A 15,462-nucleotide genomic window follows, 5' to 3' on the forward strand; every position below is an offset into this window, starting at 1 on the left:
AAAACAAAAAAAAAAAAAAAAAAAAAAAAAAAAAAAAAAAAAAAAGATAGGTACATGGTACAAAGGAAGCCAGTTATGTTGGAATAAATTGTGAAAATATTAAATTTATGATATAGTAATAGATGTTTTTTCTTAAACTAAATGACAAGATTCAGTGGTGGCTCTAAGAAGTACCTTAATTTTAAAATATTGATGATAGTTAAAGATGTTTTTGATCTCTTCAGTTATAATGTGACCAAAAAACAAAAATCCCTGATTTCCTTTGGTCACAGATTCTGCTACTGCTGTGGTTTATTAATCAAAGGAAATGGTAAATATTAAATTTCAGAAATAAAGATGTAATTTTTCTTCTCCCAAGTTCACAGTCACCTTTGGTGTGATCTCTAGACTCCCATGGATGATGTACGATGCCTGCTTGACTTTTTGTTCTAGTTGACTTCCCTGTACCACAGAGCTTGCCTCCTTGGGTCAGTGGTACCACCTGTCTTTCCATCTCACTTTCCTGGTCCTTGTGCCTCCCTGGCCTGACCCAGGGTCAGGCAAACTAACTCCATTCTGCAGTCTTGCCCATTGTGTTTGTAGATGTCTATACAGCCCAAGAAACTCTTCACCATCATCAGGTTCTTTTTTTTTTTTCCTTTCTGTTAGGCTCCATTTAAGACTCTCAGTCTTCTCAAACTCAACCCTGAGTAATAGCCTACATTTGTAAAGCATTTTAATGGTGTGCATTTTCACCTAGATGTCTCACTTGGTCTTAAGAGGGAAGAAAGGTATCTCATCCTTTTATCCATCCATCCATCCACCCGATATTTATTGAGAGTCAACTCGGTGCCAGGTACAGATCTAGGCACTTGGGACATGGTGTAGAAATGCCATGTGACTGTACAGCATGGAGACCTAGTTAACCTTAGGGGTCAGAGAGGGCCAGAGGCTGCAAGATTTAAAATAAGATCTGTAAGATCTGGTGAAAGAAGGTTGGGTGTGAGAAAATGGAGGGAATGTTCCAGGTAGAATAAACCAGTAGGTATTTTTTTATAGATGAGAAAGGAAACCGTTCCTCAAAGTTAATGACTTGTCAAAGCCACACAGCCAGGAACCTGGGAATCCTTTTCTCTTTACAAAGTGCCATCCTAGGGTTAGAAATGACGTTATTCTCTGTAGTGTTCAGCTTCCATTGACTATTTCAGTTCATAGCTACATGTGGAAATAGCCAATCTGATGTGTCTGTTTCTCATCTTTCTCTCTCAAGTTGGATGTTCATTGAGGAAACGTGTGTGTGTGTGTGTGTGTGTGTGTGTGTGTGTGTGTGTGTATGTGTGTGTTTTTTGTTTTTTTTTTTTGCTGTATGCAGGCCTCTCACTGTTGTGGCCTCTCCCGCTGCGGAGCACAGGCTCCGGACGCGCAGGCTCAGTGGCCATGGCTCACGGGCCCAGCTGCTCCGCGGCATGTGGGATCCTCCCGGACCGGGGCACGAACCCGTGTCCCCTGCATCAGCAGGCAGACTCTCAGCCACTGTGCCACCTGGGAAGCCCTATGTGTATGTTTTAAACTCTGGTGTCAGTTAAAATTCTGTGAACTTAGGAAAGATTTTACATTACATAATAATGATAACGATGATGATATGAAATGGTAATACAGCATTAGCATGTAGACTTCCCTGTACCAGGCAGTCTTCTATATACTTTACACATATTCATTCACTTAATCCTCAGAACACTCCTCTGATATAGAGAATGTTATGGAAGTACACAAGGGTGGATTGGCCTGAACTTATAAATGTATTTAGAACGTACTCAGGCTGAGATTTCAACCCAGGTAGTCTGGCTCCAGAGCCCATTTTCTTAAATTACTCAATTTTATACTTGGAATAATAGAGGGATAAGAATTTGCACACAACCCTTTTTTTTTTTTTTTTTTGCGGTACCTCCCAGACCGGGGCACGAACCCGCGCCTCCCGCATCGGCAGGCGGACTCCCAACCACTGCGCCACCAGGGAAGCCCCACACAACCCTTTATATATATAACCCATTCCTTTGCTCGCATGGCATTTTAACTCATCATGGCCAAAGTTGTCATCAAAACTTCTCAGCCCAAAATTACTGTGTTGCTGTTTTACATTTTCGCAGTGAGTTTCCCGGAAGGTTTAAGAGATCTTCAGACCTCATGTTTTCCTCTCTCTCTGGTTTGGCCCGGATGCAATTCATTGCCTGGTTGACGCTTTCACCACCCACTTCTTCGGTCCATCACTTGCCAATGCACTCAGCTCCTACAGAAAAAAAGGATAGCACTGACACAGTTCAAAAATGCCTGTTTAAAATCAACTGCAGAGAAAAAAAGCAAACTAAAACACAACAAAAATAAACAAAAAAAAGATTGCAGAGAATGTGCATTTTAAAAAACCAAATCCATACCCTCTTGCACTGTTGGTGGGAATGTAAATTGATACAGCCACTATGGAGAACAGTATGGAGTTTCCTTAAAAAACTAAAAATAGAACTACCATATGACCCAGCAATCCTACTCCTGGGCATATACCCTGAGAAAACCATAATTCAAAAAGAGTCATGTACCACAATGTTTATTGCAGCTCTATTTACAATAGCCAGGGCGTGGAAGCAGTCTAAGTGTCCATCGACAGATGAATGGATAAAGAAGATGTGGCACATATATACAATGGAATATTACTCAGCCGTAAAAAGGAACAAAACTGAGTTATTTGTAGTGAGGTGGATGGACCTAGAGTCTGTCATACAGAGTGAAGTAAGTCAGAAAGAGAAAAACAAATACCGTATGCTAACACATATATATGGAATCTAAAAAAAAAATGGTTCTGATGAACCTAGGGGCAGGACAGGAATAAAGACACAGATGTCGAGAATGAACTTGAGGACACAGAGAGGGCGAAGGGTAAGCTGGGACGAAGTGAGAGAGTGGCATGGACATATATACACTACCAAACGTAAAATAGATAGCTAGTGGGAAGCAGCTGCATGGCACAGGGAGATCAGCTCGGTGCTTTGTGACCACCTAGAGGGGTGGGATAAGGAGAGTGGGAGGGAGACGCAAGAGGGAGGGGATATATGGATATGTATAGCTGATTCACTGTGTTATACAGTGGAAACTAACACAGCATTGTAAAGCAATTATACTCCAATAAAGAAGTTAAAAAAAAAAAAAACAACTCCAATAGCAGAAGCTATTAGCTATGTCCCACTATGTCTCATTTAAATTAAGTTCTTAAAAAAATGTTTTCTTCCTGGAGGCTGCAATCCACAGCTCTCATCCTCACAGTCATGCACTGGAGTTGGTACAGTTGAGCAGCGATTTTTTAGGTACAAATTGAAGAATTTATATGCAGCTTCGTTTTCTCATGCCTCATGCAGCCAAATATTTTTAATTGTGTCTAAGAAAGGGTCCAGTTGAAAGTTAGAAGATAATTAGTAAATGAAATATAATTACGTACTGAAGATATTTGATAGCTGTTGTTTTGGGTGCCGAATTTCATATTTCAACTCCTATTTTTCCTTCATTTTTCGTATTTGAAGACTTTTAGGTGGTCCCAGTATCTATAGAGGTTACTTAAGGATACCAAGTGACCTGATGTTTTATAGTCATAGTGGGAACTAGAGGTAAAATGGGAAACTCTAAAATATTAATATTTAGGGCAGTATTAAAAAAAGAATGTGGTAATTGGGTCAGTTTATATATGTATGCATGTATATGAGAAAGACAGATGCATTGGAAAGGGAAAAGTTTTTTTGCATTATATTCTAATACTGTCACATATTGGAATCGTGCTTTAGAGAGGAAGAATGAGCCTTAGAAGGTTAAACGGGTTGACCAAGAGGCTAGAGGAGTAAGGACAGAGCCAGGACTGAAACACATATCATTCTGGCTTCAGGTACACTTGATCTTTGCCTTCTGGCCAAACAGATGGTGAGAAGGATCCACGATGTCAAGACAAAAATAATGGAAAGAGAAGGTGTTCATCTTGGGGGCCGGTATGGTATAGTTGACTCTGGATTTTAAAAAAAAGGTTTAGTACAACTCTGGGCTTACCGGCTTTGTAACCTGAGTAAGTTACTGGACCTGGCTGGAGCCTCAAGTTTGGAGAGCCCCATACCTAACCTGAAAGGTGTTGGGGGGATGAGCTTACCTACCACCTCTGAGATTAACTGAAATCATGTACATAACAGTATCTGGTACTTGATAAATGTGAAATTCCCTTCTCCTTTCTTTATATACTGATCTATAAGTTGTCTAAATTTTTCCTTATGACATTGTTTTCTGCTGAGTCTTCTTTCTCTTATAAAACATCATAAATACCGTATGCTGACACATATATATGGAATTTAAGAAAAAAAAATGTCATGAAGAACCTAGGGGTAAGACAGGAATAAAGACACAGACCTACTGGAGAACGGACTTGAGGATATGGGGAGGGGGAAGGGTGAGCTGTGACAGGGCGAGAGAGGCATGGACATACATACACTAACAAACGTAAGGTAGATAGCTAGTGGGAAGCAGCCGCATGGCACAGGGATATCGGCTCGGCTCGGTGCTTTGTGACCACCTCGAGGGGTGGGATAGGGAGGGTGGGAGGGAGGGAGACAAAAAGGGAAGAGATATGGGAACATATGTATATGTATAACTGATTCACTTTGTTATAAAGCAGAAACTAACACACCATTGTAAAGCAATTATACCCCGATTCACTTTGTTATAAAGCAGAAACTAACACACCATTGTAAAGCAATTATACCCCAATAAAGATGTTAAAAAAAAAGAACCATTTTATATATGCAGCATATAGACTTAATAAGTAAAAAAGACAAAGGCAGAGCTTTTGTATGTTTAAGGGCTCTTCCTGGAGGTTATTATCTGGCTAAATGGTTTGAAACTTTGAGGGGCTGGGCGGATGCCCTCTATGACTTAACTTTTAAGAAAATAGCAAAGGTGTTAACATAAACACCAGGAGAAATGATGAGACACTAACATCGCACCCCATTTATCCTGTGGCTATGAATATTTATTTAGCATGGTTGTGATTTTTGTTGTGGAGTGGTTAATGGAAAGCTGATCTCAAGTAGGAGGAGGATAAATGTGTTAAAAAAAAAAAAAAAAAAAGACTAGCAGAGGTTGCTGTGGTTCATAAAAAGGAAGTCATCAGGGAGGAGATGGATGACGGAGGATTAATAGACCAGGGTAGCTGGTGCAGGATTTCGATGCAGACCTTGAGGGTAAGGGGTGGTGGAGCCATGCCTCCATACTTCCTGGTAGAATGGGAAATATCATTAGAGAATAATAAATATATTTAGTTTAAACTTTAGTTCTTTATATTTATATGAGGAAGGATTAGATTACAGATTTATTATAACTCATTCCCCCAAATATCTGGGAGTGAATAAAAATCTAAATAATGCTGTTATTCATATTAACGGGATCGGGGAGGCAGAAGAGGGTGTGTGTGGATGATACAGAACAATGAACAAGATGATGGCTGACGATGATAAGACCCCCACAGAATCTTCTCCTCTGTCTTCTGCCTGACCTTCTTGGCCGGACAACATTGGACATAGCTGAATTCTTACCGTGAGGAAAGGAGATGGGGCGGAAGAGACAACTCACATCCTCCTGACTGTTGATGATTTAAAATTTAAAAAGAATCACCCCAACATCCCCTCCCTAAAAACTATTTTCCTCTCAACTTCCCACACTCAGAGAAATACAGTTATAAGCCTCAAATGCCTGATTTGATCCTCACTGTAGTGATTAGAGTCAGATGTTTAGACACACTAGGCTAATGTGCTTTGACTTGGCCACAGCCAAGCCCATAATTCCATATGACAGATACTGGGTGACTGCCAGTTTTGTTATGAACATAAATTATGTTGGACCTGGAACCTGATGTAAAATTATGCATTATGTTGCTGTGTCAACTAATCATCACGGAAGCCTTTGTTTGATGTGGGTCCTGATTGTCTAATTTCCGGAGAATGAAATGCAATAAAATGGGCCAATTTCAAATTCAGATGTCAGCCAGCCATGATGATAAAGTTTCCTAAATTTGTTCTTTAAAACAACGTAAATCTCACAGGTGGTTCTTAATATCTAAAAAATAAAATCATTCAACGCTTTTAAAGAGTGTTGTGCACATATTATACTCAAAATATTCAAAAAAGCAAGTGTTATTGATAGAATGGAAAGTAAGCGTAATAGAATGATTAGGAGCATGGGATTTGAAATCAAATCTTAGTTTGAATCTTGGTCCTGCCACTTACTAGTTGTTTAACCTCTCTCAACCTCATTTCCCCCATGTATACACTGGGGATAGGGTAATACCTGTTTCATAGAGATGTTGTGATGAATGAGATGATGAATATAAAGGCTTTAGCCTAGCATATTGTGAGTGCTCAAGAAAGGCTAGCTTCAGTTAATAATAATGAAGAAATAAATAATAAAGTTACCACTCTTAACATCTTGGATTTATAATACCTTCCTCAAAATGGAGAGGGATTCATGCCTGTTGTTGTTACTGATGTTGTAGAACATATTTATTTTTGTCTTAGCGCCCTTTAAAGCAACGCAGAGATGCCAGTAGTATGTCTTCACGGTTTATTATTGGGAGGTGACGTGATAATGATTTTTTTTATAATAAATTTATTTATTTTTGGCTGCGTTGGGTCTTCATTGTTGTGCGTGGGCTTCTCATTGCGGTGGCTTCTTTTGTTGAGGAGCACGGGCTCTAGGCGCGCAGGCTTCAGTAGCTGTGGCTCGAAGGCTGTAGGGCACAGGCTCTGTAGTTGTGGCGCACGGGCTTAGTTGCTCCGCGGCATGTGGGATCTTCCTGGACCAGGGCTCGAACCCGTGTCTCCTGCATTGGCAGGCGGATTCTTAACCACTGCACCACCAGGGAAGCCCGATAATGATTTTTTTTAAACGTCCTATTAATTATTTAAGCTTTCCATCCCCTCGCTTGTCCCCTTCCCTCTCTTGACGAGAACTTTGGTGGCAGTAATGTGCATGTGATTTTTTTTTTTGCTGGCATAAACGATCTAAATGCTTTGAGTGTATGAAATAGCATGTTGCAGTAGAAAAAGAACAGGACTGGAAGTCAGAAGTCTGAAACCACCCTTGCCCATGCATCTGTCTTCAGTTTTGGAGGACAGATTTTGGAATTATCACCAGCTCTTGCTACTTCTGTGGCTCTAGTTAGTCATTGCTTTCTTTGTCTACGTCTGGTATTGCTATTTGTGTACATGCCACTCTTATGCTTGGAATACCATATGGTTATTTAAAAAAATAGTAGTTGCCTACCCATGAGACTCTGAGTTCTTTGAGGGTGTTTTATGTATTTTTATATTCCCAGTGCCCAGAAGAGAGCCTGGCGCCGAATACCGACTTAGTAAACACATGTCGAATGATTACATGGCAAGAATCAAGGCATGACTTCAGGCTTCCTTGCTGGGTGGTCTTGAGCCACTTACTTTTTGAAATCCACAATTTCCTTGTCTCTCAAATGAGCGTCACACCTGATTTGTCTCCTACAGATCATTGATGTGAGCTCAAATGAACGAATGTGAATATTTTACGTACATTGGAAAATGTTGGGCAGTAGAAGAAAATAAAAAAGTCATAATATTGAAACCCAAGCTATAATCTTTATTGTGGTCGTTTATAATAGTGAGAATTATAAACTTTTATCACTAGGCCATTTGCTAAATAACGCTATTATAACATTTAATACTGGGCAGCTGATAATAATACTTATTGGCATTTTTGTCATGTACCAGGTCCTAGTCTAAGCATTTAACAAATATCTCATTTAATCCTTACAATGTCCCTATCAAATCTGGATGCCGTTATCCTCAATTTACAGATGAGGTAGAGTTACATTGACTAGCGTAGAAAGAGGTACAGAACATTTTGGACATGGATGAAAAGCAGGTCAGAGAGCAGTATGCAGAGTGTTGTATATATTTATTAAGCAGAGAAGAAACACCCCTATAGGTCATCCACCAAAAATTAACAGTGGTTGTCTCTGGGGACTGAATTTATGGGGAAGCTTTTGCTCTCTGTAGCATACTTTTCCATTTGCTTTGAAAAATTTTTTTTAAAGTGAGCAAGTATTATTTTATAGTCAATAAAATAAAGCAGTAAAGGATAGCTTTCAACGAAAGAAACTTTTGTTTTCTTATTCAAAACAAAAGATACCCCAGATTTCTTCCTTTTTCCTCCCCCTGCCCACCATTTTCTTCGTCTCCTGGATCTCAGCAATTCACTTGCATTTGATTCTCATTTGCCATATTTGTGAGGGTGAGTGAAGCTTTAGCCAATAAATAATATAGTATGAAACCTCAGTGACTGTGAAAAAGAATACAACCTTCTAGCCAGCAAATGCTTCTTTTCCATTAGGGAGCAAAGACTCTAACTTTCAAAAATTTAATATAGCAAATGACTCTATGCTAGATTACAGGGAAGTTGTAAAAGTTAATTAAATCTGCCTTCTCCATTCACCCAGGTATGAGGAGTTCCTCAACCTGGGTGAGCCGCTATTTGAGCAGCTGGCGTAGGAATCCTCTGGTCGCCCCCATGCTGGTGTAGACTATGAACCTGTGCAGGGTTGCTTGAGGAGTCCATTGCCAAGTGTGTAAGTGCCAGTGAAGTCGCCCGGCTTCCCAGAGCCACACTGGGGCAGGGAGTCTTGCAGCCCTGTCACCTGGTTGGCAAGCCTCGTAGGCACCTGCCCCTTGTTGCCTGTGGGATTCCAACTCTCACTGTTGCCTCAGAGACTTTTGTTACCACAGAACTTTCTCACACTCACTGGCCCAGATGTTTGCTGAGTTCCAGGGCTAGTGTGTGTGGTCGTGCAGCCAAATTCCAATTTTAGAATGCTGCTTGTGACCGTGAAACTGTGTTAACTCAGCTTTTAGGGGGCTGACAGGACATGTGTGTGTGTGTGTGTGTGTGTGTGTGTGTGTGTGTGTGTATGTGTGTGTGTGTTGGGGAAGGGACAATAATGAAGAGTAATCAATAAGCAATTTCCAACCAGAGAACAAACATGTATCCTCCTCTTCAGAGGTTTTGAATGTCAGCAGTGAGAAAATGAAGGTGTCTGAAAGGTCGAATGGCCCTGGAATTTAAAGTCACTGACATTTCTCAAAAGATCGCACTAACATTTTTTTCCAGAAAGACAGTGCTTAATTCACCTCTAGAATCTCCGGTTACTTCACAACTTCCTTTAGTAGTGCATCTCAGAATTTGACATCATTTCTAAGCCACAAAGTTCTTTCTCTCTAATGTCTAAAATAAGCCTTTCCCCCTTTAAAACTTATGGAGGTATTTCCTTCCTCCCTCCTTCCCTCCTTCCCTCCCCCTCTCCCCCCTCCCTTCCTTCCTTCCTCCCTTCCTTCCTCTCATACTTAGGTGCCCATTCTTTGACAGGCATTGTTATTGGCGTTGGAAATATACCACACTTTATTATTGGCATTGGAGCTCTGAACCAGACAACAAGTTCACTTGCTCTCAGAAACTGACATTCTACTGGGGACAGACAATAAATAAATAAGAATTTCAGATAGTATTAAGCACTGTAAATGAAACTAAACAAGATCATGGGATGAAGAGGGGGCTGAGAGGTGGAAGGGGAACTGTTGCTTTCGAATGGGTGCTCTGGGAGTGCTTCTCTGTGGAGCTGACCTTTCAGTTGAGACCTGAATGATGAGAAGTTATGGGGGGGGACTGTTGGCTAGACCTGGGAACTTCATTTTTCCCCGGTGTAAATGGTGGCAGATGGGACAGGATGATACCTATCTGTTAAGTTGGTTGGGATTAACTGAAGTAACTTGCAAGAATGCCCAGCATAGCGCTTTGGGGCATAAAAGCCTTAAATTATACTAATAGTAGGGCTTCAAAAAAATCTCCCCCCGCACCACAATTTTGCACTTCTGTTAGTTGAATTAATCATCATGTCATCTATATAAAAATCTGTTGGCAGTAGAGGCCAGAATAAAAGGTCTACTGGAGCCATGCTTTAGATTTACAGAGTAGGACTGAAAAGGATGATTCCAGAATCTAGGCTGGCTTCTTGAGATCACTGGAGGAGTCGATTTTCTTCCATTATTTGCCAGCTTTATTTCAAGAGTTGGCTACAACTTAGTTATTTGATAGTGAGTTGGGCATAGGACTTCACCATAGGAGCCACACCTTAGTTTTACTTAACTTGATTCCTCCTCCCCAAGGAAACCTTGAAGGCAGGGTCAACACGCTCGCCTCAGGAGGCTCCTGAGATGGGCTCTGCTCAACTCTTGGCAGGTCCTCCACTGAAATTCCCAAGTTCTGCAGTGCAGAGCATGGAAGAGATGGCTTTGGCTTGGGGAGATTTGACGGCAGGTGTTACCTTGTGTGTGCCAAGCGCTAGATGACCGAGATTCCTCAGCAAGAATGCTGTAGAAAGCACATTTTACTGTCCGTGGGCCAATCTGAATTTATTCTTACTAGACGTAACTGTTGTAGAGTTTATGTCACAAGCTGCATTCCAGGTTTACTGAAGTAATACAAGAATAACTAATGCTCATATTTGTATAGTATTCACAGTCACACCTTGACCTGGATCTTTGGGCCTTACAACAATGACCCTGGTGGTTCTTAGGGTCAGTCCAGGAATGGTATCCCCCGTAGTGTGGCAGAGCATCAATAAAGGCTATTGATGCTGTGATTCTGGACTTCCTGGGGTTGAATCCAGGTTCGATGATTAGCTGTGAGATATTGGTTGACTTATTTAACTACTCTGTGACTTGGTTCCTCACTGTAAAGTGAGGCTCATAGTACACATCTCTGAGGAGTGATGTGAGGATTCACTTAATATCTATAAGCCCCTTTGAGTAGCGCCTGGGCCTGAACCAAGACTTTATGTGGGGGGAGATGGAGATCCAGACATCACATTGCTGGCTTGGGTAAGCACATTTGCAGGCCTGGGACCCAACGTGAATCTCTTGATTCTAAGTCTAGTAATCTTTCTACTCTTTCTCGTGCTGAACTCTTATTGGTTATGATTTTAAAACATAAACTCAGAAAGTAGCATATTAGGATATTTAAGGTTATTGTAATAAAATAGCACATTAGTAGTTGTGCTGTTAACTCTGATTTACATATCGGGAAACTGAGGTTCATAGTGGTTATTTTGAAATGACTCGTAATGTTACTTGGTTGATTTTTTTTAGTATGCCACTGGTCTTTTCGTATCTGCCTCCTAATTTCATAATGAGGGTGAAAAGCATGACACTGAAAATGATATTTCCAATATTACAGTCAAACTCTCCCTTGAGACAAAACTATAAAAGAATACAGCTAAAAAATGAACTACAAATGTGTACATCACATGAGCATTTTACCTTTCGAAATGAAGTTATAGACTTTTCCTGATGCCGTCATTCGCAAGTATACCTGAATTTCTCCTTGGAAATTGCCTGAACAATCAGCATTACGTTGTTTTAATATTAATTTTTAGAAACAAAACATTTGAGGACACTTTTCTTAAAAAAAAAATGGAGGAAATCACTCGATTGTTTTTTCAGAAAGAGAAAGTGGCTTCAAAAGTAAAACAAGACAACGGTAGATGAATCAGCAATTTGGAGTTAAAAAGCCAAAGGTGTGGCAAGATTGTGATTTTTTTTTTCCCTTGCGGTCCCAGCAGATTGATGGAAAATTTCAAATGGCATTCTCTGTCACCCACGTCTGCCTCAATGCAAGAAGTGAATGCCCTCCTAGGAGACTGCTCTGAAGGCTAGCACTCATGGGGTGTGTGATAAACATCGTCAGAAACCCTCTGTGTGATATGAAGTAGACTCGGCAAATTTATGAACTGGCTTGAAGTCATTACTTTTCTTTCCAAGGGTAATTGCTTAAGGGAAAGCCTTTTGGCTTTGACTACAGCCATCCACAAATGGAAACATGTGACTTTCATGCAGCCTGGGAGAGAGTTTTGGGTGGGACGCACACCAACACGATCAAGAGGCTGTTAAAATGAATTTTGCGAATGAGTTGAAAAATGCTTTGTATTAAATACAAGTCTGTTGTCTTGGGGTAAGAAAAAAACCCCAAAGAGCTCTGAGGAGAGCACTTGGGTATTGATTTGGGAGCGGAGGTGGGAGGAGATGTGAGAAATTAACGGTGGTGGTCTGCTGACAGAGGCGGAGGAATGGGTAAGTTGGGGGCTTCTAGAGAATTTCCTGAAGGAGAGAGGATGTAGAACTAGCCAAGCGGGGGATGTCCCTAGGGTGCCCCCAGACCAGCTTGTTGTGATTTCCTGATTTGCTCTAGGCACACCATGGACACACATGGAGATAGGCGGTGTCTGCTTGGAGTTCCAGACTGGAATAGTAAGCTCAGGCACGTCCCTGCTTCAGCAAAACCTCTACAAAACCACCGATTTTCATCAGCCATTCAGGACTGAAAGCCATCACTTCATTCACCTGAGGCAGGACACTGTGGATGTAACAAATGTCTTGGAATGTGACACTTGTACTTTCTCCTAAAACTTTTATATCAGGCATGTAAAAGTCAGACGTTTGTTTTACAGCTGATTGAATCTAGGATTTCCAATTGTAGCTGTTACACTGGTTGTTAACTTTCACAACTTATTTTGCTTATATTTTAAATTGAGTCTGAGGCAGTAATTTTTGCAAACATCAAGTATGTGAACGCATGATCGTGTTCAGGAAATTTAAGCATTGGGAGATGATTTTAACTTGGTTTTAGATGAGAATCAGTTTCTGTTTCAAGGCTGACATCATCATGAAGGATACAAGCCAGGAAAATGTTACACAAACATCTAAATTAAAAAGACCCTTCCAGATACCTGTTCTACTTGGGAAGAGAACTCTTGCATCCGGGAAAAGAAACATGCACATTATTCTTTCTCGTTTAGACTGAAGCCTTAGCTGGGAAAGGGAAAGGAGAGCCAACAAGTACCCAGTCTCTCTAAGCTTCAGTTTCCTCATGTCAAAAATAAGGTTCGGGCTTCCCTGGTGGCGCAGTGGTTGGGGGTCCGCCTGCACATGCAGGGGACACGGGTTCGTGCCCCAGTCCGGGAGGGTCCCGCATGACGTGGAGCGGCTGGGCCCGTGGGCCGTGGCCGCTGGGCCTGCGCGTCCGGAGCCTGTGCTCCGGGGCAGGAGAGGCCGCGGCAGTGAGAGGCCCGCGTACCACACACACACAGAAAAAATAATAAGGTTCATAACAGTGCCTATATTACTGATTTCTTTGAGAGTTAAATAGAACATATATAGCACCTGGCATATAAGTATACAGTGAATGTAAAAAAAAGTCATGTGAAGTGCTGCTGTCAGTCACTAAGTGGCAGTCACTCTATGCTGGGGAGGGGATGAGTCATAGAGTTCAAGTCCTGTCCTCATGGCCACATATTCATGTCATGGCATGTCACGGGCTGCAGAAGTTCCTATTCTTCCCACTGCACTTACTTTTTCTGGTTAACCTATGCTGTATGAATGAGTGAATAGGAAATTCATTAATTCCATTAGCTTTTAATGAATATCATGCTCTGGGTCCACTGTGTCTTAGCTGAGTAAGCTTACACACATTATTTCACCTTTCTGGACCTCAGTTTCCTGATCTGTAAAATGGGAGTAAGACTAGTATCTATATATGGAATCGTATGAGCATTCAATGATTTGGAGCACATAAAGCTCTGACCGCAAGGCCTGGCACACAGAATATGCTCAGGAAGTGCTGGTTATTATCAATTTTATTTTTGGCACTGTCAACATTATTGGTTTAGTGTTTGTTCATGGACTGTGCTTTCAGTATCAACTTCCAGCACTCTATTTGATTTCTGCTTTGGTGGAGACGGTGAGTCTAGCACTGCCTCTCCAGGCATCCCCCTTTTTCTGATATCAGCCACCAGAATTGCAGACTGTTTGTTGAGAGCGGGCCAGCATATTCACTTGTGTAATGTAGGGTATATGTACTGTGTTAACTTTTTAATATCTGGAAAATTCTGAAATAGAAAAGGTATCTGGCCCCAAGGCTTTCAAATAAGGCCCTGTGTGGACCTGTTTATGGTAAGATTACTTTAAACAGTCAATTAGAATCTGTGAACCAGGACTCAGGTTATTTTTTTGGACACAGTTCTTGAATTAAGTATAAAATAAAAAGAATATTTCGTTGAGCAATGAGTAATCAAGTTTACTGGGACACTATCTCACTTTTACTTAAGTTCTTTTATTCATTCAACCAACATTTTAATTTAAAAATTTTTTTAAAAATTGAAGTATAGTTAATTTACAGTGTTTCAGGTATACAGCAAAGTGATTCAGTTATACATCTATATCCATATCTCTTCTTTTTCAGATTCTTTTCCATTATAGGTCCTTACAAGATATTGAATATAGTTCTCCGTGCTATACCATAGGTCCTTGTTGTTTATCTACTTTATATATGGTAGTGTGTATCTGTTCATCAAAAATTCCCAATTTATCCCTCCCCCCACTTTCCCCTTTGGTAGCCATAAGTTTGTTTTCTAGGTCTGTGAGTCTATTTCTGTTTTGTCAGTAAGTTCATCTGTATCAGTTTTTAGATCTCACGTATAACTGATATCATATGATATTTGTTTCTCTGTCTGACTTACTTCACTTAGTATGATGATCTCTAGGTCTATCCATGTTGCTGCAAATGGCATTATTTCATTCTTTTGTAAGGCTGAGTAGTAAGTATTGCATTATGTATCTGTACTACATCTCTATCCATTCATCTGTTGATGGACATATAGTCAACCAACATTTTTTAAAGGCGCCACTATGTATCAGACACTATGTTAGACAAAAAGGTCCAAAGTTCCTACCTTCTCAAAGCTTACAGCCTCTGTGTGTGTGTGTGTGTGTGTGTGTGTGTGTGTGTGTGTGTGCGTGCGCGTGTGTGTATAAGTCTTTTTTTGCGGTACGCGGGCCTCTCACTGTTGTGGCCTCTCCCGTTGCGGAGCACAGGCTCCGGACGCGCAGGCTCAGCGGCCATGGCTCACGGGCCTAGGCGCTCCGCGGCATGTGGGATCTTCCTGGACCGGTGCATGAACCTGCGTCCCCTGCATCGGCAGGCGGACTCTCAACCACTGCGCCACCGGGGAAGCCCTGTGTATAAGTCTTATAAACAGATACATTTTAATATATACTGGTCTCTGCTGTGATCCTCCCAAGCAGGGAGAAGTCTTAGTTGAAAGCTGAGAATTGAGAAGTTAAGTTTTAAGCTGAAGTGAAGGCGTGGAGTTTAGGGGAAAGGAGGCATGTGGCGGAGAGAAGGTGGAGATGGTTGGGGAAGTACTGAAGGAGCACAGTGGTATTTCCAGTTGGCAGGACCAGTCTGTGGATGACTCCTTCCCTGCAAGTGATGTTCTGAGCCTCAGAATAATTAGGTCAGATTCTGCCAATAGTGCTGTGCTTTCTCTTTCCC

General features: G+C 41.2%; 1 protein-coding gene across 1 annotated transcript in view; it reads left to right on the forward strand.

The window, feature by feature from the left end:
- Window positions 1–15,462, forward strand: part of LIMCH1 (LIM and calponin homology domains 1) — a 348,851-nt gene that overhangs the window by 53,386 nt on the left and 280,003 nt on the right.

The sequence above is a fragment of the Lipotes vexillifer genome, unplaced genomic scaffold, assembly GCF_000442215.2.
Source record: "Lipotes vexillifer unplaced genomic scaffold, Lipotes_vexillifer_v1.1 scaffold1272, whole genome shotgun sequence".
NCBI lineage: Eukaryota > Metazoa > Chordata > Mammalia > Artiodactyla > Lipotidae > Lipotes > Lipotes vexillifer.